Below are 27,951 nucleotides of genomic sequence, written 5' to 3' on the forward strand. Positions count from 1 at the left end.
TATGGGTTCCAGAGAACCATATAAGAAACATTACAGGAATGATCCTTTTTTGCACTGGGGAAAATTAGAGTATTTGTCTCAAACATTGTGCTATGGGTAAAACCCAGTCCTAGCCACAAATTCCTTCTTCCTTGCCAAACTAAAGCAGATATGTGAGCAAGAGTATCTCAGGGTACCAGATGGATGATGAAGCCTGAGGACAGAGGTGGTGTGAAGTAATGCAAGTGTCCCAAAAGGAAGTCCAAAGACTCAGATCTAGTTCTAGGTAGGTCATTTGCTAAATACAAACCACGAGAAAGTATCCATCTATTAATCAACTTCTATTTCTCATTAATAATAAAGGGATGATAATTATTGCCCTCTTGAGGTTTTTAGAAAGATCAAGTGGCAAGTTGATAGTAAATTTGAGGGACCAATAATAAATCTTTATATTCTGAATCATTTAGCAGGGAGAGAATGCCTTCTGCCTTAAAGAAGAAAGATGGAGCTTCAGTTTTGCAACAGAACAAGTTTAAGTGATATCAGAGAGTACTAACATACATTTAAGAATTGCAAGATTGAAATTTTAATTTGAACCTCAGACAGGGTCAATGAAAGTTTCTTTGGTGCCCAAGGCACTGACAGTTCATCAATTCAGCATCTAGGGATTCTCAAAGGCATTTTTATTCCAATATAACATCACTCGATGCCATCCCATGGATGACGTAGAGAGTTTTTCTAGACTCTCACGCAAACAGAATCTTTCTCAGGCTCCATCTTTCTCAGTCTCACTGGAAAAAGCACGTGGAAAAAAAAAAGGTTAACTTATTTGACTACAACAGGGTATTGAGTTTCTCATGTCAGGGCTCTAGAAATAAGACATTATTCTTAGCCGGGTTTACTAGTGAAATATTTTGCAGTGGCGGTTGACTATTCTAGGAATGACTGATTTGGGAAGGGATCAGTTTGGTGCCTCCACTACAAAAAATGTCTGTTCTGTGAAGAAGGAAGCATAGGGATTGTAACTTCAGTTCAAATGTTTTAAACAATCTTATGTACAAACAGAAGTTCCTGTAACCCATTTCCTCAGCTTAATTCACCCATGGCTCTGAGATTACTTGTGAAAGGTGAGGGGTATTTCCAGTTAGCATGGCCTTCACTGCTACGTTATTTGATTAAACTCACTACTTCCACCGATGAAAGATGGAAATTTTATATGCAAGGAAAGGCTTTGGACATCCTCAACACATGCCACAAATATCTCCCTAAACGGCTTACCATAACTCCTCATATTCAATACTGGAATCAGTCCACAGCCTGCCCCAAAGCATTAGAAGTCACAGTTAGAGGCACAGAAACAGGGAACTGGAGTGAGAGACTTGAGGAAGCAAAAGCCAACGTTAGGGCCCAGTTTGCATCTGAAGGCTGGATAACATGCAAGCATGCTTTGCTTTGTTGACAATTTTAAACATGGTGGGCTGTGGACATGAAAAATAGTTCATCATTGTCCATGTCCAGGCTTTTGCAAGATCACAGCTCATATCCAACCTCTTGTATTCCACCTGTCAAAGAAGAAGAATCTATAATAGTTCATCAATGTACTTCCAATCACGATGTAATTTAATCTAGATGAGTATAGCACTTAGAAGTTGTAAGGCATTTAGAAAGTCCCCAGGACATAGTAATTGCTATATAAAAGTTAAATAAAATTTAAGAATTTACTTCACCCATTTTTAAATGTCAACATAATTATAAGCTCCTTGGGACTTCTAAAAAAATTTTTCCCACAGTTCTATCAGAGTTCTGGTAACATATTAATCAGATAATAAATACTATTTTCTAATTGGTTAATTTCTATTTATTCATTACTCTATTTATTTAATACCTGTAGGGTCATTCCAAAAGAATGGAACACTTTCAAAATTTATTGCTCAGTAACTAAATTGTGCATGAACATATTGTCAAAATGAATTTGTAAAGGTATCATCACAAGCATTTCTTTACTTTTGTAGACACTCATTCCAAGCCTGCATGTCACATGGCAGCCCTCAATCCTGCATCTAATTCTTCCTAGACTTCTACAGCATCTCACCATCATTGGTGGAAATGGCAGCCTCAGTATGGTCTTTCATGTCTTCAGATCTGAGAGAATGAGGTGGTCCAAACACAATATTCGTGACATACTCCCAAAGGAAGGAGTCTCATGGCATGCAATCTGGGGCTCTCGGGCTATAGCTCCAGAATAGGTAGGAGCAAGGCTCTAAACTCAGGGCAACATGCTGGGTTTATTGAGACCAGGCAATGCTACCCACATTAAGGTTAAACAAACAAACAAAAAACCTTCCCCTAAAAGAACTTTTCTCTGAACCTTAAAAGTTATTTCTCATTCTCCTTCTCAGCACACTTACCTTACATCAGTAAATAATGACTCATGCTTTTCTCATACTCACATTTCATTCTCCTACTTGTTTCTTTCAGACATTTCTCACTTTTTCCATTTAAATTCCCCACTTCTGGAAATTCTTCTCAGTCTATCTGCTCTTCTTGAGAACCAAATTTCAGGGTAAAGGACTTATTTTCCCAATACGTACAGTTTGCCATTCATCGGTATCTACATGAGCATCAACTTTAGGTCCTGTTCACCAAGTTTTAATCTTTCCTCTTCTTCAGATGAACTATACTTTCCAAAAATCCGCTCCTAGATTTCAGAACTTTCTGTCTCGTGTGTTCACTTGGCATTGGAAGGCTCTCTTAGTATGCCTCTTGCCCAGTTTCAGTTACATATTATTTTCCAGAAAATTATTTTCAAAGACGTTCAATAAACCGAAACCACATGACCTCTTCTTTGCTCTCCCCAATCCAGTAAATATCCAGATAGTCTCAGCCCTTGCTTCTTGTAGCATGTTTCCACTCACAGGTAGCAAAAAAACAGACAGTCCTGTTCATCTATAAGTAGCTTCATAAGTCAGATTTCACCATATCCTAAAAGAAATGCTGAATTAAAATACAGTCAAATCTACCCTTTACTCTTTTTTGGTCCCCTAACAAAACTGTAGCCTCAAGAGCAGATACCCAGTATGTAATAAATGAGTAGTTCATGGAAACACAACTCTGCTCAAGATTATTATCATTTCATCAGTGGTGAGCCCAAGAAATTCCAGAGATGCAAGAGGGGGTACCACATGAATTATCTCCAGAAAAGTTACTTCCTCATTTTATTGACCTCAAGGCAACACTTTTACTCTTCCTTCCATGCATAAAAGGCCTCAGAGAAGATACTTCTTTTAAGACAAGGAAAAAATGAAAAGACCTAGGACCCAAAGGACTGAGAGGGATTTTTCTGAAGTCAGTTTTTCCCAGGCTGAGGCTGAATTTATTCCAATAACTGAAAACCAAGGATCTGATACATATTGCTCCCTCATATACATATTGCTCCCCTCACAACCTATTTTAGTTTCCTTGGATGCATAAGCAAATACTGTGAAATGGGTTGGGTTAAACAGTGGTGATTTATTTGCCTATGGTTTTGAGACCAGGCAAATGTCAACATCAAGGCATTACCAAGGCAGTGCTTTCTCCCCAAAGATTGAGGCATTCTGGGGATGACTGCCCGTAATCCTGGGGTCCTTAGCGTGTCACGTGGCAAGGCACGTGGCCAGATCTCCTGTTCTCTCCTTTCTTTTCTGGGTTCAGTTTCTTGCCTTCTGCCTCTCTCTCTCTCTAAGTTTCATTCATTCATAAGGGACTCCAGTAATAGGATTAAGACCCAACCTGATTGAGACTGGGCACACCTTAACTGAAGTAGCCTCATCCAAAGGTCCTATTTGAAATGGGTTCACACACAGGATACAGAGTAAATTTAAGAACATGTTTTTCTGGAACATCAGCTTTGAACCACCATACATTCCAACAAAAATAAGCCCATTCCTACCATGCATTTTCCCAGGGGCTCTATTTGTTCTTCCACCAACTTCCCACCATGTTCCCCTTCTCAGCCCTCTGCTCCCCAAATTCAAGGGCATGAGCAAGGAACAGGAAGACTGTAACATCATCGCCCTGACCTCCACCAGGATTACAGACTACATAATATGACTGAATGGGTCATTGATTCATGGGATGTCAGATCTCATAGGAACTGGACATTCAGTGTTCAACAAATGTTATTTACTATTCAACTGGCCTCTGAGCAAGGCAGGTCATCTCACTTTTCTCCCCAAAATGCCTCTAATCCCTACCAGAGCATCTGGGATCTAGTAGGTGCTCAGTATCTGTTTGTTGAATAAATGAACAAATGAATAAATGAGCAGGTGAGTGGGTGGGAATTCAAGATCACTAATACCAGATATCTGTTTTAAGCATGATTCTATACAGCAATAATAATGGGCATGCCACATTTGCTCTTTAAAGTCCTACAGCATTTCAGGTTTTAAATAATATAAAATAATTTAAATCGCTTGCCTAGTTTCTCACACTTCTAATACCATCTTCTTGGTGCTCCTAAGCTCCAAATAATATTCAGGTTGTGAAACCAGCTCCAGTAGGACCATGTGAATCTGTATACATTCACAGGCACAAACCCAAAATAAAATTTTTAAAAATATATTGATATGTTAATAAAACGTGAATATTCATAAAATATGCACTATAATTTAATGTAATTTATGCACTATAATTTAGATGCTACTATGCTATTCAGGCACTTGTTGATCACTGACTAAATAATTAATATCACCTTGAAATTAGTAAGAGAATGTCAAGCTAATGCCAACTTTGCTAGTTGGTCAATGTTTGCATGTTGACCATTTGTTTGAGTTAGCTGTAAAAGCAAGTCCTATAGGGGAAAAGTTATGGGATGATTGGAAATAGAAGTAAGGTGTTTTTATATCATCAGCACAGTGAAATACATGTCTGCATTTTGAAATTGCAGGTTGGGTTCTATGTTCACTAAAGAGAAAGGTGGAGGATTTCAGCAACTGTCCAGGTATTTCAAAAGGAAAAACACATTTACTTATTCCACTAGATATTTCATATGACACTAAGAGCTGATTTTGTTTCACACAATCTGGTAAATAGCCTCAGTACCCTCCTAATAATCTGGGAGTTACAGGTAACAAATAATTTTTCTTCCGTGGGGAAACCTAGTTTTAGTTGATTCACTGGTCAACTAGGTTATATGTGTTGTAAAATGGGCTACATTTTATTATATTACTAATCTAGGATAAAAGAACATAAAAACTGAATATGTTGATCTAGAAGAAGGGAAAGAATAGCTTTGTTTATTAACCCACATGTTATATAATAAACATTATGTATTAGTTAGGGCTCTCTAGAGAAACAGAATCAACAGGGAACACTAGCAAATATAAAATTTATAAAAGTACCTCACGTGACCACAGGAACGCAGAGTTCAAAATCTGCAGGGCAGGCTATGAAGCTGACAATTCCGATGGAGGGTCTGTACAAACTCCACAGGAGACGCTCACCAGACAAAACAGGAAGGGCCTGTCTCTTCTGAATCCTCCTTAAAAGCCTTCCAGTGATTAGATTAAGCATCACTCATTGCAGAAGACACTCCCCTTGGCTGATTACAAATGGAATCAGCTGTGGATGCAGCTGACGTACTCATGATCTAATTCTATGAAATGTCCTCATTGTCCACAGGCCAGCACTTGCCCAACTAGACAAACAGGTAACTTGTTTGGCCAAGTTGACACATGAACCTGACCATGACACATCATATCTTTGACTCTAAATACAAATGAATCTAGTCAGATACAAAACAATTACTACCCATCACACAGACTGAGAAATCCACCACCGTGCATGATGGGAAACAAGGCCTGCCGCATACTATTCTGAAACAAGTGCCAGCTGATGGTAAAGCGATGACTCATTAACTTAGTTTTCTCAGAGAGAGAAACAGATTGTGTGTGTTGATCCATATTCTTAAAATGCAAATATTTTGAAGATTTAAAAAAAGGAAACTTGGTCCCCAAAAACAAATGCAGATTTAGAAGAATAGTTCTTAAGAAAAGACTGGATGTGTCTAGATTTTCCTTCCTGAATACTGCAACCAATTAAATAATTTAATGTGCAAAGCTTGTTAGCAGGATAGAACTGGAAATAAATGTACTCATTCTGACAGGTTTTCTATTAGAAATATCAAGGAACGACTGATGTCTCTTGGAAAGGACTTAAAACAACACCCTTTTGGCAATCAGCTGTGTTTTCTTTGGTCTAATTTTTTTCCCGTCTTCCACAGCAGAATTTGCGTAAAGACACCTGTCCCTGATCTGCCTGGCTCTCTTCCATGGGAATCAGAACTTCTATGTGATGCCTTGTCTGCTTTCCCACAGCGAGCAGGGATGTCATCCTGAGGCTCATGGGGCTTGTTCTCTCAGGGCAGTGAACACCCTGAGAGATGAACCATAGAAAGGGAAAACATTTCCCATTACCAAAAGCAAAAGCAGAAAACCAAGAGAAAAAAAGAAATCCTTGGTTCTGAGGTTGGAGGCAAATATCTGCTGCCTTCCAAAGAGTATATTAGAGAGGACAGAATCTTTCTGTCTCAATGCACATCTTGCAACAACCCTAGAAGCTTTTTGAGGAAACAGTGCAGGAGCCTAAATGGTTTTCTGTTTTGACATTCAAACAAAGAAATGTGGCTGTTTGGGAAAACCCTACTGACTACAAAGGAACCATGTGGAACTTATTATGATATCCTGCCTTATTAAAAACCACCATTTCACTTTTGTACTTTGAGTTTCTCCACTGTAGCTAATTAAGATTTCTCCCATGCCTACCACGATTCATATAGCTGTATATACCCAAAGCTTTCTCAGAGTTGTGTCGAGATTATTGTCATGAGTGGCAGAGAGTTACAGATTTCTCCAGGTTTTGTTTTTTGTTTTGAAAGACATTTTCCAAGTCCTCTTCAACAGATAGAAGGAATAGTTTCAGAGCAGATTTGTGGTTTACATCATTGTAGCATTACATTTGGACACCATGAATGCAATGCACTCTTGTCCCTGCAGGATTGTGAGTTCTTTGCATTCAGGAGATTTTACAGATTCAGAATACATGAAGTCCAGCCCCTCCCTCCATATCCTGTGAGAGACAAAGAGGTTGCATATCATCTCCTACCCTCAGAGTGTCAGACCCTGGACCAAATGAAATAAATCCTTCCTCTTGCAGGTTACTGACTAGAGGTAGATGGCTCAGTGGTGGCATACCTATGATGAACTATATTTCAAATATTCCCTTTTAAGAGGATGACTTTAAAGAAGCTTCTAGAGTCTCTAAAATCCATCTACTTCTTTGTTCAGTTACTAACTAAAAACTGAACTGGAAAAGAGGTAACATTAGTTTTGGTGGGTGATTATCTTTTAAACCATAGGAAAAGGATGAGACTTCTTACTAAAGAGGTAGGAAGATAGTCATCCTATTTTGCCAAAGAGTAGTTTCTTTTTCCCATGAAAGAACTGTAAGCAACATGTCGGGAAAAAAAAGAAAATATTTTTGAAAGTAAGTCTCTTGATTCTATCCTTCTTTCCCTGCTGGCCATTTCCCTACCCCAGAGTCTGGCTGGGTCAAGCAAAAGAGAGAAAAGAGCAACTGGACTACTTGTGGAATCTCTGGCAAAAGGTTTAGTGAAGGACAAGGTTCAACCTAATTTCTACAGAAAATTTTTCGAGTATTATTGGTACAAACTCAGCCTGTTCCCCATTACCACAGATACCAGGAATTAACTGTAATTTTGCTTGTATTTGATTCCCCGTAGGGACAAAACCACACTTTTAATGCCAACACATGCACATTCTAACATTACAGCAAACGTTTTTCTGACGCATTTACAGATTCACACACACACACAAGGAGATAAACTGAAATACTTGGCTTAGATTTAGTTCCTTCACTGAGATCCAATATTTCAAAAAACTGTGCAAAGCAGAAATTAATAAATCCATTCTTTAAAAACCCTCAGGTTAAAGTCTGAATCACTAGAAAAAGAAAGAAATGCAAATTGTTTATTATTTTCACATGTACAGTAAATTCAAAAAATTGTACTTCTTTCGAGAACCATATGGGAGAAACTTTCTTTTCATCAGGAGTGGTTCTGCTTGTTGAGCCAAGAGCTAAAAAGATGTTTTTAATAACCAAAGCCAGTTTGTTAAACAATCTGTCTGGATCTTGCTTTTGAGAGAGATGAGGATGACTTGGGTAGGAACTACACGGTGACGGAGGAGTTGTCTGAGATGACAGAAAAGTTAGATGAAACCACAACCCAAAGGGAGCATCTTTAACTCATGGTTCTTACCAGAACTGTGTATTTCACTGGGTATTTTACTGTGGAGCCATGAAAGGTTACTGAGGCTCCTTTTGTAAATGTAATTGTGTTCTTTAGGCGGGGGATGTAGCAATGAACTGGGTGTTGCAGACATGCCTCCTAAATACACAAGTTTGGTGCAAGTCAGGGTTTCACCCAACAACAGCCTGGCAGGACCTTGGAAAACATGACTGCTCACCTTGAACCAAAGGAAGGCTGGTATCCTGCCTCAGGGTCTAGGAAAAGAAGTTATGAGGAATGAGAGTGATCCTCAGAGAGTCACCTAGATGTTTCTTAGTACACCTGTTTTTCAAAAAAACATAGATTGGAGTATGAGGGTATCTTGCTGGTAGAATTCCTGCCTGCCATGCAGGAGACCTGGGTTCGATTCCCAGCCCATGCACATTCCAAACAAACAAAGAAACCAACCAAACAAACAAACACAAATTCAATAAATGATGCTGCAATAACAGGATAACTCACGTGGAAAAATAATGAAATGTGACCCACCATACAGCATAAAAAGAAAAGAAAAAATATATATATAGGTCAAAAACTAGTGCCAGACCATGGTGAAGTTTGCATGGTCCATGATGAAGTGAGAAAATTAAGAAAAATGTAGTGCATTTTACATAAGGTTAAATGAATCTATTTTAAGGGCCAGTCCGTTATTGTAAAAGTATGTCCTTCCTGTATTTCTCCAGTTAAAATATGCTTTAACATATTAAGTTGAACCACAGGAAATTGCCAATATTTGTTTTTGACCTCCAAAATGATTCAAACTTACCCTAAATGGTGATGATTGGACATGAGAGCTTCCAAATTGCCTTGCATGATAAAATAAAGAGCTAGTAACCATATGTCACCAACCAAATTGGTTCTGAAAATGTCTAGCCCATAAAATCCAGAGGTGGTCATTGAAGGTGCCATATAACTATAAAATGCTACTGAAGGGCATCCCAACTGTCAACCTTCCAGATTTTGACTACTGTAAAACAAATTAAAACAAAAGAGAAATGGAAGAAAGACCTAGGAATGCTGACTGGGGTATGGACAGTGGGAGTTAGCTCTATGTAAAGGAGAGGTTGTAACGCCCGAGCCTTGGAATGCAGGAGCACCATAAAGAATTAAAAGGGGCACTGTGTGAGAGAAAATTTCTTGTTCCCTGCCCAACCTGTCAGTTTAAGGAGAAAAGTACTTGCTGACCACCCTCATTCATATTCCTTCAAGTGAAGGACACAGAAGTCAATCTTCCATTGAACTACAAAGGTAAAAATCTACCAATAGTGTGGTAGAAAAGGAGTTCCAGAAATTTGGCAGTAGATGTGAAGGAGAGAATTCAGACCTCTCACTTGTACAGAAGACGTGACTGTGTAAGACTCCCTATGCCGAGGAAGAGTATTTTTACTGGCTCTGCCGGTCCAACAACCACCTCACTGTAGACAAACCAGATCCTCTTTGACTAGGAATCTGGATTTATGGAAGATGAGCTAGAAGGTCACAAAGTCTTGAGGCTGAGGCTACTATTTTGAAATGGCCATGATAGCCAAGCAAACAAGCAGAATGGATGAGAGATTTCATACCAAAGAGAAAGAGATGAAAAGACAACATGGCAATGAAAAGACCTCCCTTGTTTCCAAATTGCATTCCAGTCTCCTGGTCTAGCCTCCCTCAGAAGGCTCTCTGGAGATCCTTGAGATAGCCCCTAAGACTAATTTTCCTTACTTAAGCTAGCTTGGTGGGTTTCTGATTCTTATACACAAAACATCCCTGAAGAGTTACAAGTGAACCGTTGAGTTGAAGGAGAAATGGAATTACAGAACCAGTTAAGGATAATAGCAATCCAACTCCATATTCCTTTTAAATCTCACCACTTCCACGTGGTTCATTCTCTGCCCTTTATTTCCTTTTATGAGGCAGGTGTGTTTTTCTAACCCCTCATTTGGAGATGCAGCTAACCTTGGATGGCAAATCAGTAAGTATTGGCTGCACAACAAACCACTCCAAGATGTAGTGGCTAAACAAAGCCACTGAGAAGAGAGTAGGCTGGGACTTACCTGATATAGCTGGAGAGCCTCCAAGATTCCTAGCATTAGCTTGGAATAACACTTGAAATTTCCACCATTAGAGTAATCCCTTTTGTGGCTAAGACATAGTAAAAAAAATCACGATGAAAACATAAATGTGTTTCAAATACATTTGAAAATATAACTCAGTGACTCAATAACAATTTCTCATTTTTCCTCTGGAGAGTTCAGATCCTGAGAAAAAATAATCAAAAAGTAAATTTTGATGAGAAAATCTGATAGGTCAGGTGGAGGAGGCAAGAAGGAGCTCATGTAACCAGGTGTTTGCATAAGGATAGAGGGCATGGAAGAAGGGGTAGAAGGAATGATCTTGCAGTGAGGCCCCACTTCGCATCCTTCATAAGTTTGTCTGGAGTCAGCCTTGTGGTGAAGGATGTAGACTGGGGAGGGGAAGAGGAATGTATGGTGAGTATGACAGTTAAATTCATATATCAACTCAGCCAGGTTATGGTGTCCAGGAGTTTGATCAAGCAAGCACCAGCATGACTGTTCCTGGATGATATTTCATGGATTTAAATAATCAGTGAGTTGATTGCATCTGTTGCTAATTACATCTACAATCAACTGAGGAGTTTGTCTTCAATAATGATAGAAATCTCATCCAATCAGTTGAAGGCCTTAAAGGGAGAACTTATGATCACAAAGTCAGAAGGAAAACTTCCATCGCTCTTTCCACCAGCCAGCTTCATCCAGGGAATTCATTCAAAGCCTTCATCAGAGTTCCCAGCTTGTGATCTGTTTTGGACTTGCCCATCCCCACAGTCACAGGAGCCCAATTCCTATAAAAATTCTCATAATATTTATATTATAACTATATAAGATATGGATTATATGTGGATCCTTGCTATTACATTGAGTCCATCTGGATAATTCAAGATAAGATCCTAATTTCTAGATCCTTAACCATATCTTGAAAAGTCCTTTTACAATGTACGGTATCATATACATAGATTCCAGGAATTAGGTCATGAACATCTTTGGGAGGTCATTTTCCAGCTTATCACAGGATCCATATTCAACACACACGTGAGTCTAGGAATTATATATCCTTTTTCAATATAATTAACACTAGCACAGATCAAAAGTTGAATCCTGTGAAGTTATGGATAAGGAATGCATTAATTCTCTTTGGCACCACAAAGGACCTGTTTTCCCATTGCTGAGTCCTGGCTAGCAATAGAACAAAATCAAGAACTTGACAATGATAAAATGTCCATCACCCATTGTTTCAGTTTGCTAAAGCTGCCAGAATGCAATATACCAGAAATTGGGTGGCTTTTTCAATGGGAGTTTACTAGGTTACAAATTTACAGTTCTAAGGCCATGAAAATGTCTAAATTAAGGCATCAAGAGGAAAATACATTCTCGGAGGAAAGGATTCGTCATCTAGGGTTCCTCTGCTACATGGGAAGGTACATGGCAACTCTGGTAGTCTTTCCTTCAAAATGTTTCTGGGCTTCTGTGGGTCCCAGCTTCTTTCTCCCAGGGCATTTCTGTCTCTAAACGCTCTCCAAAATGCCTCTGTCTTTTTTCCTCTCTTAAAGGATAATTCCAGCAAGGGAATTAAGACCCACCTTGAATGGTCTGGGTCACATCTCCATGGCAACAATCTAAGCAAAAGGTCCCACCCACAACAGGTCTGCACCCACAGATGGATTAAAAGAACAAAGGTGGGTGGTGCAATGGTGGCTCAGCGGCAGAGTTCTTGCCTGCCATGCCACAGACCTTGGTTCGATGCCCTATGCCTGCCCATAAAAAAAAGAGAAAAGAACAAAGGCTTTCCTGGGGTATGTATCAGATTCAAACCAGCACACCCATCATGATAGGTGCTTTCACCCCAGAGACTAACTACTTTTCTCACCCCAACCTGAAGGCAGAAGTATAGAGCTCATTCCAGCTGGAAGGACTCTTAGAGATGATAGACCTTGTGTAACAGGTAAACAAACTATATATGGTAGTTAGGTTCAGGTGTCAACTTGGCCAGGTGAACGTACCTAGTTCTATTGCTATGCACATGAGCCATTGGCATGTAAACCTCATGTGTTGCTGAATACATCTGCAGTGGCTAGGAGGAGTGCCTACTGCAATTAATGATGTTTGAGTTAATTGGCTGGTGCTTAAATGACAGACCTCAATGTAGCACAGCCCAAGCAGCTCAGCATACCTCATCTCAGAACTTGGAGATCAGCCCAGACCTTTGGAGATGCAGGAAGGAATCTCCCTGGGGAAAGTTGTTAGAACCCAGAGGCCTGGAAAAGAAAACCAGCAGATATTGCCCTGTATCTTCCCACATAAGAAAGAACCTCAGTTGAAAGTTAGCTGCCTTTCCTCTGAAGAGCTACACATTTTTAACTAAATAAATCCCCTTTTACTAAAAGCCAGTCCATCTCTGGTGTGTTGCATTCTGGCAGCTAGCAAACTAGAGCACTATACCCAAACAGATTAAAGATTTGACAATGGTCACTGTGCCGGTCCAAATCTGGTGGACCCCAGAAAAGCCATGCCCTTTAATCCTCATTCAATATTTCTGGGTGGGAGCATTTTGATTGTTTCCATGAAAATGTGACCCACCCAATTGTGGGTGGTAACTTTTGATGATGATTTCCATGGAGGTGTGTCTCCACCCACTGAAGTTAGAGTTGCTTACCGGAATCCTTTAAAAGCAGAAACATTTTGGGGAGAGTCCTTTTTTGGTAGAGCCACTAGGAAACCACCAGACACCGCCATGTTCGCCATGTGCCCTTCCAGTTGATACAGAAAAGAACGTCGTCAGCCTTCTTGAACCAAGGTATCTTTCCTCAGATGCCTTAAACTGGCTTAAACTGGACATTTCTATGAACTTGTTTTAATTGGGACATTTTCTCAGCCTTAGAACTGTAAACTTGCAACTTATTAAATTCCCCTTTTTTAAAAGTCATTCTGTTTCTGGTATATTGCATTCTGGCAACTAGCAAACTGGAACAGTCACACAGAGACAAATGACTAGTCCCCTAAGTACAAATTCAGCATTGCCTCTACTGAAAATGATCTTGTCTTTTCCCCTAAATCCCTCATGTACTCAAGCCACAAAGTATTTTAGTTCAAGTTATAGGCTTAACATTGGGAGAAAAAAATTTGAGAGCTAAAAATTGCAAATAAAGCAAATCCAAAAGTATTTAAAGAATCCCAAGAAAAAATAGAATTTTAAAATAATTACTGAGCAGTTATAATTCGGTTTAAGGATTTTTTTTTGTTGTTCCCCATGAGCTAAAGAAATGATGTACTATTCTAGTTCCCACAAAAGATCATTTAATCATAGGGTCATGAAGCTGGCAGAGATCATGGGATCCAATAGTTTTCAAACTTTAGTTAGCAGTGGAACCCTTTATTCAAATGAAATAGTAAGCAGGAATCTAATACATAAAACAGTTAAGAGAGGAGTTATTCTGATTGATGCATTAATCCAGGAGTCTCACTCACTCACCCCCATATCTCACATTTTAGATACTGAATTTATTATGATATTTCCTTGGAACTCTTGTTTTCTGAAAAAATGCAGTTAAAACATCACTGTCATTGTCCAGTCCTTCTTCTGTTATGGGTTAAGGATCTTTGCCCCCAGAACCAGAATTCAAACAAGTCAGGGTACCCAAGAGCCATTTCCAGAGGTCTCCTTTGTTTACAGCCCCAACAGGGCTCGGGAGAAAATACCCAGCCAGACAGTACTGCTGAGCCTCACGGGACTCAGGCTGTCAGACAAAGAGGTGGGACATATGCTGCTCCCTCATCTCGTGGAGGAATGTGTAGTGTGAAAAGACACCTCACCCTGAAGTAGAAGAGCAATTAAATAGCTCACTTCAGTCCAAAAAAGGATCCTTGACTATTGGCAGAGACAGATGTTTTTAGGAGGGAAAGGTATGGAGTGACACATATTGTCCTCCCTCAGAAAGTGCTGTTACCCATCTCAATACAAATAAGACATGATGACAATGTGATAACAAGCCGAAGAGAAACACGGGATCACTGTGAGGAAGCAGAAATAGCAATGTCACTGAAGTGGTGACAACCCCCAAAGGTAGATCAGGAATCCAACTTCAGGAGTGCCTTCATGACAGCAATGCCAAACTCACAGCCAAGTCTGCAAGGGAACTGAAATGTCTACTGGGGAAATGACAGGAGCCACTATAGGAGACAACTAGAGAGAAGGAGGAGTGAAAGGAAGAAATGGGACTAAAAATCTATAGGTGAAAGCTTGAAACCAGTAAGCCAGTACACCTTGGGTATGCAAGTATAACAGGAATGAGGAAATCAGCTTCTAAGTGTTTACAAAATAATTACTTAACACTAAAAACCAGTCAAAAGATTCTTAGTTATATTTAAAGAAGCATCTAAATAAAGTCAAGTGTAAATTTTTAATTCACTATTATAACCCCATTACTTTAGTCTGCTAAAGCTGCCAGACAGCAATACACCAGAGATGAATCGGTATTTGTGTGTGGTGTGTGTGTGTGCTGTATGGCAGGGTCACATTTCATTCTTTTTTCACGTGAGTAGCCCATCATCGCAGCACCATTTGTTGAATTTTGTTCGTTTTTGTTGGTTTCTTTGTTTTCTTTTGGGAAGTGCATGGGCTGGGAATTGAACCCAGGTCTCCGCATGGCAGATGAGAATTCTACCACTGAACTACCCTTGCACCCCTGGATCAGCTTTTAATAAGGGGATTTATTTCATTAAAAATGTATAGTTCTTTGGAGGAAAGGCAGCTAGCTTTCACCTCAGTTTCTCTGTTCCATAGGAAGGCACACGGTGACAGCTGCTGGCCTTCTCTCCTGGCTTCTGGGTCCCACTGGCCTTCTATGGGACAATTCCTTTCTGCATCTCCAGGAATCTGGGCTGAACTGCAAGTGCTGAGATGAGGTATGGCAAGCTGCTGAGTTCTCATCTGACTTCTCTCATTTAAGCTTCCAGCTGATTAAATTAACCCTCATTCATTATGGAAGGCACTCCCTTTAGCTGACCACAAATGTAATCAGCCAAAGATGAATTTCACATACTGATGATTTAAGTCCACAGAAACAGAACTATGGGCATCATCACCTGCCAAGTTGACACCTGAAGCTAACTACCACATGTTCACCCTTTGTCAGCTTGGCAACTACCATTGGTTCCACATATAATGAATGCAGTAAATCTTTCCATATACAAAATACATTCATTTCATCATAATATCACAAAAGCCTTAAATCATTTCAGTGACAATACAAATACAATACAAAGTTAAAACCAGTACAAAATTTCAACAAAATCTGCTACAGGCATGATCTGTTCTAAGGCAAAAATTCTCTTCTGGCTCTGGACTTGTGAAACTCAGAACAAGTTACCTACTGCCAAGATACAAAGGAGGTATGGCTATAGAACACATGTTGTCATTACCATAGGAAGAAATCGAATGGGACACAGTGGTCACCAGACCCAAACAGTCCTGAAAACGTTCAGGGAAAATGCCACTGGATTTCAAAGTCTGAAAGTAATTTGTTTTGGGTGCTTTAGAAAGTGGCAGTCCACACCTTCCAAGGGCCCAGGTTTATGTGTCCCACCCTCTCCAATGCGTGGGGTGGGAAAACTTCCTGAGCAATGAAGCAGAAGGTCCACCCTCTGCTCCTGGGGAAAAGTCACCCTCTCCACATATATGGGTGGGTCCACTCTCCTGACGCGAGGCTTCTTGACTTCAGACCTTAGCTTCCATGGATCTCTGTCTCTGTAAACTCCAATTTGTCTCTTTTCTGTCCCTTTCTGTCCAGACTGGCAGTGATTCTGTTTACACCAATAGTCTCTTCAAAGCACTCCAGGCCTTCTCTATCAAGCTCCTCATAATTCTTCCAAAATCTTCCCCTTATCCATTAAAATTTTTTAAAAAAACCATTCCAACATATTTGGTATTTACAAACTTTAGCAGCACCCCATTTTTCTGGTACCAAATCTGTTTCAGTTTTCTGAAGCTGCCAGAATGCAGCACACCAGAGATAGATTAGCTTTTAATGAGAGGATTTATTTGGTTTAACATTTATAGTTCTTCAGAGGAAAGGCAGCTAGCTTTCACCTGAGGTTCTCTGTCATATGGGAAGGCACATGGTGACATGTGCTGGCCTTCTCTCCCAGCTTCTGGGTACCAATGGCCTTTACTGGAGTGAGTCCTTTCTGCATCCCCAAACTTCTATGCTGAGCTGGGAGTGCTGAGATGAGGTATCCTGAGCTGCTGAGCTCTCCTCTAACCATTCTCTTTTAAGCCTCCAGCTGATTAAATTAAACCTCACTCATTGTGGAGGGCACTCCCTTTAGCTGACCACAAATGAAATCAGCCATAGATGAATTTCACATGCTGATGATTTAAGTCCACAGCAACAGAACAAGTGGGCACCATCACCTGGCCAAGTTGACCGGGAACCTAAGTACCACCTCCATGATACCATACAGACTTAGCTATTCCCTTTCAGTATTATCATCTCCCATTGTGAAGAGGTCATTATGTAGGAAACTTTCCTTCAGGATTTCTTCCTCAGATTAATTTTTCTTTCCATTCATCTATCTCCCTGTTTTTAATTTATTCTGGACATAGGAGTAATTGGATGAAAGATGAAGTCATAGTGACTAGATGGGGGCCCATCAATTTTGTGGTGGTGGAGGAAAAACAATAACCCAGGTACCTGAGGAGAGAACATTTTAGCCCTCAGACGAGTCAGCGAAGCGAGGAGGAGGAAAAATGTTTGTCTTTTATAACTGCAGGAAAATGACCTAGGATTGCTCTCTCAAACTGCTGCACACACCTTAAATTTCACTGACAGCTTGCTCTGCTGTAATTGGCCATGTGGCTCTGGATGCAATTTGCTCACCAATCCTCTTAACCTTACTGAGAAGTCTACCACAAATGCAAGCAAGTGATGGCGCTTGAATTTGGGGGGACACTTTATCACTGAAATATATTTGGAATTAAAACTTAGCTCCTAAACCAAAAGCTAATAAGTTTGCATTCTACAGACAAGTGATCTGGGAAGGAGAAAACTTTTTTTTAGGTTTCCAAGCTTTTCCATGATAAGTTTTTCATTGAAGAGCTAATATGCATCTTCCATGGCCTAAATTAATATGATTTTAAAAATATTTTCTAACATTAAAAAAACCACATTTGTCCTACATATGTAACAGGATAGAAAGGTGATGATGATGATGATGATGATGATGATGATTACATATAAATATATAAGAGAAATAACAGATTTGTAGATAGATGATGATAGCTAGGCCAACAGATAGGTAGAGATGGACACACAAACCAATAGCTGTCATTTTAAACCTGGCTGCAGTTTGAACTGAATAGCTCAAATAGAAAGAATTCTTTTGATTAAGAACCATTCTTTTCTTCAGGATTAACACCATACTCGGCAGGTTGTCCATGAAAGGTGAAGCTTTCAAGTCTAACCTAGATAAGAGAGCTCCAAAAAATAAAAATTAAATTGCTCCAAATTAAGGAAGAGAAATGTGGAGTCTTTCACATGGGCTGGGAAGAGAAGGTTTTGTAGGTCCTGGGACTGGGGAGATGCACAGAGATTTGGGGAGGAAGAAAAGGGGAGGTCTCCAAGATGGTGAAAAGTTCAGGACCAAAAGAGGAACATGGCTAGTGAGAAATACTCTGCCACAGGTAGTGAGCATTAAACTTCCATGAAGAAAGAATTTGAAATTATTTCTGCCCTACGCTGTGATCATCCTGTTACACCCCAACTGGCAGTAAAGTCTCTGTGCTACTTCATGGGCATCAGGCAGCAGCTCCAGGAACAGAGAGCGATTAGAGAGAGACCCCTCCAGAGAATGATTAGGGAAGAGACTGAGCATCAACAGAGGCAGCAGATCATAACTAAAAGAAATAAAAATGTAAGTCACTATCCTTGATACTACCAAACTACCCCCTGCTGAACTCTCAGAAATCTTGGGGAGCAGACTTATTTCTCATATTAAGGGGACTCAAACCATTTTTATTAGGGGAGAAAATGAAAAGGTTGACTCTAGAAGGCTGGAGGATTTGGGGACATCCAAGAGTGGCCAACATCTGAATGCTATATGTTGCCTATTAAATTTGATCACCTACATTTGCCCTATTTTTTCCTTAGTAACAAAATCAGAAAATTCAAATGACATTTTAAATTCCATTTATTTGGAGTTAAAGGTTTAGTGCTTAGCATTTGGTCCACAAAAAATATTGTTGCTCTCAGGAGCTAAAAGCATCATGTAGCAAACATTGCAAGTCCTACGATGTAAAGAGAAATCTGAAATAAAGGCAGGTTGTCTCAGTCACATTGTGAAGCTGGTTTTATTCATTTCATTAATTATCTTTCAACCCTTGAGGTGTGAGGGCTCATGGCACAAGCAGCGAGACACAGAAGGACAGCTGCTCAGAAGGTGGCATCTTCCCTCCTCCAGAAGAGAATCCTGTAACACTACAGTTTCTCTGAGGACCTTGTTCCACCCATTTTATCCCCTCTCTAGTATATATATATATATTTTAATCGAACTTTATGGAGGCAAAATGTATATATATATATATATATATAATTCACCTATTTCAGTTATACAATTAGATGATTTTTTAGTTGTGCAACCATCACCCTAAATCAGTTTTAGAACATTTTCATAATCCCAATAAAATTCTTCTTATTCATTAACTATCAATCCCTGTCCCCAACCTGGTCTCTATAGATTTGTCTTTTCTGGACATTTCATCTAGTATGTTGTTCTAGTTTGCTAGCTGCCGGAATACAATATACCAGAAATGGAATGGCTTTTAAAAAGGGGAATTTAATAAGTTGCTAGTTTAAAGTTCTAAGGCTGAGAAAATGTCTCAATTAAAACAAGTCTATAGAAATGTCCAATCTAAGGCATCCAGGGAAAGATATCTTGGTTCGGGAAGGTCGATGAAGTTCGGGGTTTCTCTTGCAAGTGAGAAGGCGCCTGGCAAAATACGGTCAGGGTCTCTTCCTCATCTGGAAAGGCACGTGGTGAACACAGCGTCATCTGCTAGCTTTCTCTCCTGGCTCCCTGTATCATGAAGCTCCCTGGGAGGCATTTTCCTTCTTCATCTCCAAAGGTCGCTGGCAGATGGACTCTCTGCTTCGTGGTGCTGTAGCATTCTCTGCTCTCTCTGAATCTCTCGCATTCTCCAAAATGTTTCCTCTTTTATAGGATTCCAGTAAACTACTCAAGACCCACCCAAATGGGTGGAGATACGCCTCCACCTAAACCAGTTTAACAGCCACTATTGATAAAATCACATCTCCAGGGACATGATCTAATTACAGTTTCAAACATGCAATACTGAATAGGGATTAGAAAAAACGGCTGCCTTTACAAATTGGAATTAGGATTAAAAATGGCTTTTCTAGGGTACATACATCATTTCAAACCAGTCCATATGTACTTTTTTTGGGGGGGTGGGGTGCATGATCTGGAAATCGAGCACACGTGTCCTGCATGGAAGGCGGGCATTCTAACCACCCATGCACCTCTAGTCCATACTTTTTCATCTTTCCCTTTTCCCTAATTCCTTCCTCCCAATGCAAGGGTTCTCAGCTGCAGAGACAAATCAACTTGGTAAGGTGCCCATGCAGCTTCTTGATAATGATTTTACATACTGATTACATAAATTAGAGAGTATGCAAGGGTGGCAGTGTCAAATACCACTCTCTAATTCAGATATGCTTTTGTTTTTTACTTAGAAAGTCCCAGTTTACCCTCTGGGAATTGTCTGTATCCCACAACCTATCTCAGTTAAACCATGGACAATGTGTAGCCAGATATTAAGACTATGTAGCTGCAGAGCCCTGAAAACTGGGGTATGAAGGTACCAGCCTCTGAGGATTTCTATAGGAGTGCATTACACATGTGAATACCAGTATGAATAACGTCACAGCAGGCAAACAAAACCAAAACCAAAAACCCTCAAACCCCTTGGTTTACCCCATAACACGCTCAACCTTCTTCCATCTTACTGAAATGACTGTCTTAAATTTTTTCTGAAAGAAAACAGTTAAACATTGTTTTAATTTTTTAAAGTCTCTGTAAAAGTCTGTATCCCAATTTAAGGAAGGTTTATATTCAAAGGGACCATTTCTCCTTGTCTCAATTGGATAGAATAGAAACACAAGAGTTAGTGTAATAACCTCAGGCTAGTGACAATGGAACTGTGACTATGTCTGAGTGCCAATGGACAAGAAAAAGAAGTTACCGAAACCCAGAAAGAGAGAGTTATGTAGAAGAAGTCATCCTGAGAGGAATAGTGAACTTGAGAAAAGATACAACCCATCCAAGTATTACCTTTAGGAGAAAATTGGGGGAATAAATACCTTGAGCACTCTCTACTCCTTCTTTTCCATGAGTATGATGTTCATCAATGACAAGCAACTAGCCATATCCAAGGAATAGACACTTCTTAGTTCTTTTCTTAATTGATTTCTACCCAGCATTTGATAAGGTTGCCTGCTCCCTTATCTTGAAAGTATTTTTTACACTATTCTGTCTTGATTTGCCTCCTTCCTGGTTTCTCCTTTTCTAGCTCCTTTACAGATTTCTCCTTCTTCTCCTCCTCCATCAATGATGGTGCTGCTCAGGGTTCTATGGTCAGCCTACTCTCTTCTTGCTGACCTTATTTATTCCTCCACCTCAACTACCACCTTGGCCTTGACTTCCCCCATATGCTCATTACTGCTTGTCTCAGTTTGAGTTTCCTGAAAAGCAGACCCTGAGACAAGAATTTGAATGAAAGTAGTTTATTGTGGAGGCCACACCAGGAAATACCATGAAGGGAGCAGGGGAGTGAGACAGGGAAGAAAAGGAAATCAATAAAGTGAACATTGCCCAGCAAGATAATGGGAGTGGGCAAGACAACTTAGTTCTGCTGGGGAGCTTCTGGAAATAGTGTATAAAACACACTACCCAGAGTGGAAAACCAAAGGAGCTGGGCATTTATACAGAAGTTCTAACAGTCACTGGTTGAGGGCAACTCCTGGTCATTAATTCCTCAGCACTTCCAATTCTACCTGCATGGACACAGGCAGAGTGCCTCTGAGGGCATGTTTTTTGGGAGATAGGCCAACATGTACTGAAATGATAAGGACAGAGCATTATGGGTAGGACATTGACACATCTTCTATATTCCTAAATTTCTATGTCTAGTTCAAATCACTCTATTTTACTCTAGGTCCATATATTAAACTACCAATTTAGATCTCTACTACACAAAACAAAATGCTATTTTAGTTTTAGAATTTTTGTCACATTTCCTACAACCACCCTCACATGATTAATCCCTGATTTCAGAGCCTGATGCCACCATCTCCTCAGAAGCCCAAATTAGACACTTACATTCAGTTGTGACTTGCCAACTGGTTACCAAGTCTTACTGAAGCCACCTCTTCTAGCTCCTTTCCTCCACCCCATCCTCTTAGTTCAGGTCCCATTATTGTTTACCTAAACTATTGCAATAATCTAATTGGCATTTCAGTCTCTTTTCTAGTGACAATTACATATTGTGTAATCCTCTTAAAATACTTCAACAGCCTACCATCACCTAAAGTCAAGTTTTGAAGTCTTTGAACTTCAAAAGACAGATAGCATCTATCTTTATGTCCAACTTCATTCCTTTTTTATATTCTTTGTTCCTGTCCACATAGATCTATTCAGATTTCTCCACACATGATAGAGTCCAGCCTTTGTATACGTGTTTTCTTGTGCCAGATTTGCCTTTCTCTAACTACCTACCTGGTCAACTCTTAATCGAGGGTCAAATATCATTTACTTGGTCATCTTATTCCAGATCTCTCAGGGAGACAGGTACCTCTAGGCTGTGTACCCACAGCACACACAATCACAGAGCAATAATCACATAACTGCCAGGTTATTATCCACCAGAATGGCATAGGTTCCTTTTTATTGAGAAATATCCACACACATACAGTCCAACCATATTATACAATCAGTGCCTCATAATATCATCCATAGTTGTGTATTTCTCACTATGATCACCTTTAGAAAATCTGTATCACTACAGAAATAGAAATAAAAATAAAAATAAAGAACTCTTACATCCCATACCCCTGACCCCTCTCTCTCATTGACCTCACGGTATTTCAATCTACCCAACTTTTACCATTTATCTCCCCATATTATTTATTTATTTATTTTACTCATCTGTTCATACCCTGGATAAAAGGAGCATCAGACACAGGGTTTTCACAATCACACAGTGGCACTGTAAAAGCTATATACACGTATACAGTCTTCAAGAATCAAGGCTTCCCTCTAGCCACTCCAATACATCATAAACTAAAAAGGGATATCTATATAATGCGAAAAGTATAACCTCCAAGGATAATCTCTCAACTCTGAAATCTCTCAGCCACTAAGACTTTATTTTGTCTCATTTATCTCTTCCCCCTTTTGAGTAAGAAGACTTTCTCATTCCCATGATGACAGGTTCTGGTTCATCCCCAGGAGTCAGGTCCCACATTGCCAGGGAGATTTACACCCCAGGTAGAGGGGAGGAAGTGAGTTCACCTGCCAAGTTAGCTTAGAGAGAGAAGTCACATCTGAGCAACAAAACAGGTTTTCTGGGGGTGACTCTTAGGCATAATTACTAGTAGGCTTAGCTTCTCCTTTGTGGGAATAAGCTTCATAGGGGCAAGCTGCAAGATTGAGGGCTCAGCCTATTGATTTGACTGTCCCCACTGCTTGTGAGAATATCAGGAATTCCCCAGATGGGGAAGTTGGATATTTCTTCCTTTCTTCCCAGCCCCCTCAAGGGAAATTTGCAAATATTTTTTTATTCTCTGCCCAAATTACTCTGGGATTATCAGGACATCAAATTAACCTATACAAACCAACACGATCCATGCCCTATTCAAGATTCCATGTAATTATCAAATTGAGTGTTCAGAAATAAACCCTCTCATCTATGGACAACTGATCTTTGATTAGAAGATCAAGCCAACCCACCTGGGAGAAAGCAGCCTTTACAATAAATGGCATTTGGAGAACTGTATATTCATATGCAAAGGAATTAAACAGTACCCCTATCTCATACCTTATTCAAAAATTAACTCAAAATGGATCAAAGACCTAAACATTAGAGTTAAGACCATCAAACTGTTAGAAGAAATAACTTATAAATCTTGTAATAGGAGGTGGTTTCCTAGACCTTATACCCAAAACACAAGCATTGATAAAAGAAATAGATAAATGGGATCTCCTCAAAAGTAAACACTTTGGGGCATCAAATAACTTTGTCAGGTAAGTAAAAAAGCAGCATACACAATGGGAGACAATACTTGGAAACCACATATCAGATAAGCATTTAATATCCAGAATATATAAAGAGATTCTTCAATTCAACAACAACAAAAGCCCAATTAAAAAATGAGCAGAAAACATGAACAGACACTTTTCAGAAGAGGAAATACAAATAGCTAAATGGTGCATGAAAAGATGCTCAACTTCACTGGCTATTAGGGAAATGCAAATCAAAACCACAAAGAGATATTATCTCACACCCACTAGAATGTAAAACCACAATGAGATATCATTTCACATCCACTAGAATGGCCATTATAAAAAAAAAAAAACTAGTGTTGGAGAGAATGAGGAGAAAGGCGTGCACACTTTCCACTGTTGGTGGGAATATAAAATGGCATAACTGCTCTGGAAGACAGTTTGGTGGTTCCTCAAGAAGCTAAGTATAGAATTGCCATATGAACCAGCAATACCATAACTAGGTATATATTCAGAGAAACTGAAGGTAAGGACATAAATGGACATTTGCATACCAATGTTTATAGCAGCATTATTTACGATTGCCAAAAGATGGAAACAGCCCAAATATCCATCAGCAATATGAGTAGTTAAACAAACTGTGGTATATACATACAATGGAATACTACACAGATGTGAGACAGAATTAAGTCATGAAGCATGTAACAATATGGATAAACTTCACCTGAGGACATTATGCTGAGTGGGATTAACTGGAAACAAAAGGACAAATACTGTATGATCTCACTAATATGAACCAATATTAATGGGTGAACTTCGAGGGTTGAAGTTAAGAACACAGGTTATTAGGAAATAGAAAGAGGGTAGAATTTGGGCATTTGGTGCTGAAAGAATATAGACTGTGCACAGGACTGACTGTAAAAATTCAGAAATGGAAAGCACAATACTACTTTATGTTAGCACAATAATAAAAATACACTGCCTGAAGCCGAATGTGAGTATGGGTGAGGAAGAAGGGCTGGGGGCATGTATGAAACCAGAAGGAAAGATAGAGGATAAAGACTGAGACAGTATAAGTTAGGAATACTGTTGTAGTTTGCTAGCTGCCAGAATGCAACACACCAGAGATGGATTGGCTTTTAATAAAAGGGGATTTATTTTGTTAGTTCTTCAGAGGAAAGACAGCTAACTTTCAACTGAAGTTCTTTCTTATGTGGGAAGGCACAGGATGGTCTATGTTGGCCTTCTCTCCAGGCCTCTGGGTTCCAACAACTTTCCCCGGGGTGATTCTTTCTGCATCTCCAAAGGCCTGGGCTGAGCTGCAAGTGCTGAGATGAGGTATGCTGAGCTGCTTGGGCTGTGCTACTTTGAGCTCTCTCATTTAAGCACCAGCCAATTAAGTCAAATGTCATTCATGCCTCCTAGCCAACTGCAGATGTCATTAGCAATAGATGAGATTCACGTACCATTGGCTCATGTCCACAGCAACAGAACTAGGTGCCTTCACCTGGCCAAGCTGACAACTGAATCTAACTACCGCAAATACCTAGAGTGGACAATAATGATGATTAAAGATACAGTACAAAAACGTTTTTGCATGAGGGAGAATAAATGAATGCCAACATTGCAAGGGTTTGAAAATAGATGATATACAGGAAAAGGTACAATCAATGCAAGCTAGGGTCTATAGTCAACAGTAATATTGTAATATTCTTTCACGGAAGATTACAAAGGCATTATGCCAAAGCAGTGTATGGATTCTTTGTGAAAGAAAAGGAAATATCTTCATATAGATTGTAGTGGGAAAGGCATGTCTATTTACTTAGGTTGGATTGTATGATGTGTGAGTAAAATTGTTTAAAAGTAAGCAGAGAGGGGCAGGCCATGGTGACTCAGCAGGCAGAGTTCTTGCCTGCCATGCTGGAAACCCGGGTTCGATTACCAGTGCCTGCCCATGTTAAAAAAAAAGAACATTTAGCTTTAGGGTGCATGGGTAGTTCAGTGGTTAGAATGCCTGCCTTCCATGCGGGAGACCCAGGTTCAATTCCTGGACCATGCATCCCACCCCACCCCACCCCCCCAAAAAAGTAAGCAGAGAGAAATAAGTGCTAGAGAAAATGTCGAGAAAGAGATGTATCTATTCACTGTTGGTAGGGAAGCTGAGAGGTGCAGCCCCTCTGAAGGGCAGTGTGGTGGTTCCACAGGAGGTTAGGAGTGGGGCTGCCATATGATCTTGCAGCTCTGTTGCTAGCTATATACCTGGAGGAACTGAGCGTGGGGGTATAAATGGACATTTGCACACTGTGGCAGTGTTTGTAATTCACAATGGATGGAGGTGGCCTAAGGATCAACAACTGAGGAATGGGGTATTTACATACAATGGACTACTAAGCAGCTACAAGAAGGAATGAAGCTGTGAGACATTCACTAGGTGAATGAACCTTAAGGATAATATGTTAAGTAAAATGTTGGAAACAAAAAGACAAATGTAAGAGTCACCCCCAGAGAACCTCTTTTGTTGCTCAGAAGTGACCTCTCCCTCTAAGCCAGCTTGGCAGTTGAACTCGCTGCCCTCTCCCATATCTCAGACATGACTCCCAGCAATATAAGTCTTACTGGCAACACGGGACCTGACTTCTGAGGATAAGTCAGGACCCAGCATTAGGGGAATGAGAAAGCCGTCTTGACCAAAAGTGGGGAGAGAGAAATGAAACAAAATAAAGTCTCAGTGGCTGAGAGATTTCAAACAGAGTTGAGACGTTATCCTGTAGGTAATTCTTACGCATTATACAGATATCCCTTTTTAGTTTGTGGTATATTGGAGTGGCTAGCAAGATGTACCTGAAACTGTAGTGCTGTGCTCCAGTAGCCTTGATTCTTAAAGAAGACTGTATACCTATATAGCTTTTACAATGCCACTGTGTGATTGTGAAAACCTTGTGTCTGGTGCCCCTTTTACCCAGAGTATGAACAGATGAGTAAATAAATAAATAAATAAGGATAATAAATAATAGGCAGAGATAAAGAGTAAAAATTGGGTAATTGGAATACCGCGGGTGAAGGAGAGAGAGGGGTTGGTGGTATGGGACATATGAGATTTTTCTTCTTTTTATTTCTTTTTCTGGAATGATGTAAATGTTCTAAAATTGATTATGGTGAAGAATATACAACTATACGATGATATTGTGAACCATATTGTGTCCTCCCTCAGTGACATCCACATTCTGACACCTGGAAAGTGTGACTATGTTACTTGCGTGGTAAACGAGACTCTGCAATGTGATGATACTGTGAGCCAGTGATTGTGTAGTTTGAATGGTTTGCATGGTGTGTGAATATACTCAATAAAATTGTATTCAAAAAGAGAAGAAAAAACTAGCACATTTAATCCAAAATCTCTGATAAGAGAACCCTTGACAAAAATTCAGCCCAGTCTAAAATTATGCACCTTGCTTCCTAGTCTAGCACCTCCAGTATCCATTCCCATATGTACTTCCCAAAGTCTTTTTTAAATCAGCAAACCCTTGCAGTTCTTTTGAAATTCATCTCATGTTCTCACAGATTTAACTTTGCAGTTGGTTCCCTGGGATATGCTAGAATGTGACTCTAATTACCTAGAGGCAGTGGGAAAATTGGCACCCCTGGCAAGATAACTGTCTTTGGTGAGGTCACTACAGGGCATTCGCGCAAGGCAGGAATAGCTTCAGCACACAAGGGCTTCCTTTGCACGCAAAAAAAACAATGAAGTTTGGGGGAAGTGTGTCAATATTCTTGTAGTTATCTAAATCCTCCCACATATCACTAGTCCCACTCTCAAGAGTCTTCTCTTTCCTAGTCAATGTTTAATGTTCACCTAAGAGGCATGGCAAAGCTTTGAATTCCACTTTCAATGCAGTTTAGCAACTTGCAGATCAAATCTGATCCTGATTTTCAACTATGTCAGCCTTTTGGCAAAACGTAAAAGATGCTTTTAGGGAAGTCATAAAAAAATCTCCCAAGATCTTTGACCTTGTCTTGAGCTTTGAATTCAAGAACTTCAACTATTATTTTCTTTCTGAAAGCCCTCCAATAGGGTTAGAATGAGGCAGCTTACCCACAGGACATCATCCAAACCTAGGGTGACTGTACAGCCTGGCATCATCTGTTTATGTCGGTAGGCTTGGGCTTTCACTCTCGGTGTCCCGATTTTAATAAAAAATTATATGTAGAGGGCACGCAATGGTGGCTCAGTGGCAGAGTTCTTGCTTGCCATGCCGGAGACCTGGGTTCAAT

At 39.9% G+C, this 27,951-nt stretch overlaps 1 long non-coding RNA gene and 1 other non-coding gene across 2 annotated transcripts; one reads left to right on the top strand and one right to left on the bottom strand.

The window, feature by feature from the left end:
- Window positions 1-1,003: 1,003 nt before the first annotated feature.
- LOC143665372 (uncharacterized) lies at window positions 1,004-27,951 on the bottom strand. The gene is made up of 3 exons (XR_013166920.1): window positions 27,773-27,951; window positions 2,430-2,961; window positions 1,004-1,541 (listed from the first exon to the last, which is right to left on the bottom strand). It is a non-coding gene; the product is annotated as an uncharacterized LOC143665372 (long non-coding RNA).
- TRNAG-UCC (transfer RNA glycine (anticodon UCC)) lies at window positions 25,667-25,738 on the top strand. The gene has a single exon. It is a non-coding gene; the product is annotated as a tRNA-Gly (tRNA).

This window comes from Tamandua tetradactyla, chromosome 21, assembly GCF_023851605.1.
Source record: "Tamandua tetradactyla isolate mTamTet1 chromosome 21, mTamTet1.pri, whole genome shotgun sequence".
In the NCBI taxonomy this organism is placed as follows: Eukaryota; Metazoa; Chordata; class Mammalia; order Pilosa; family Myrmecophagidae; genus Tamandua; species Tamandua tetradactyla.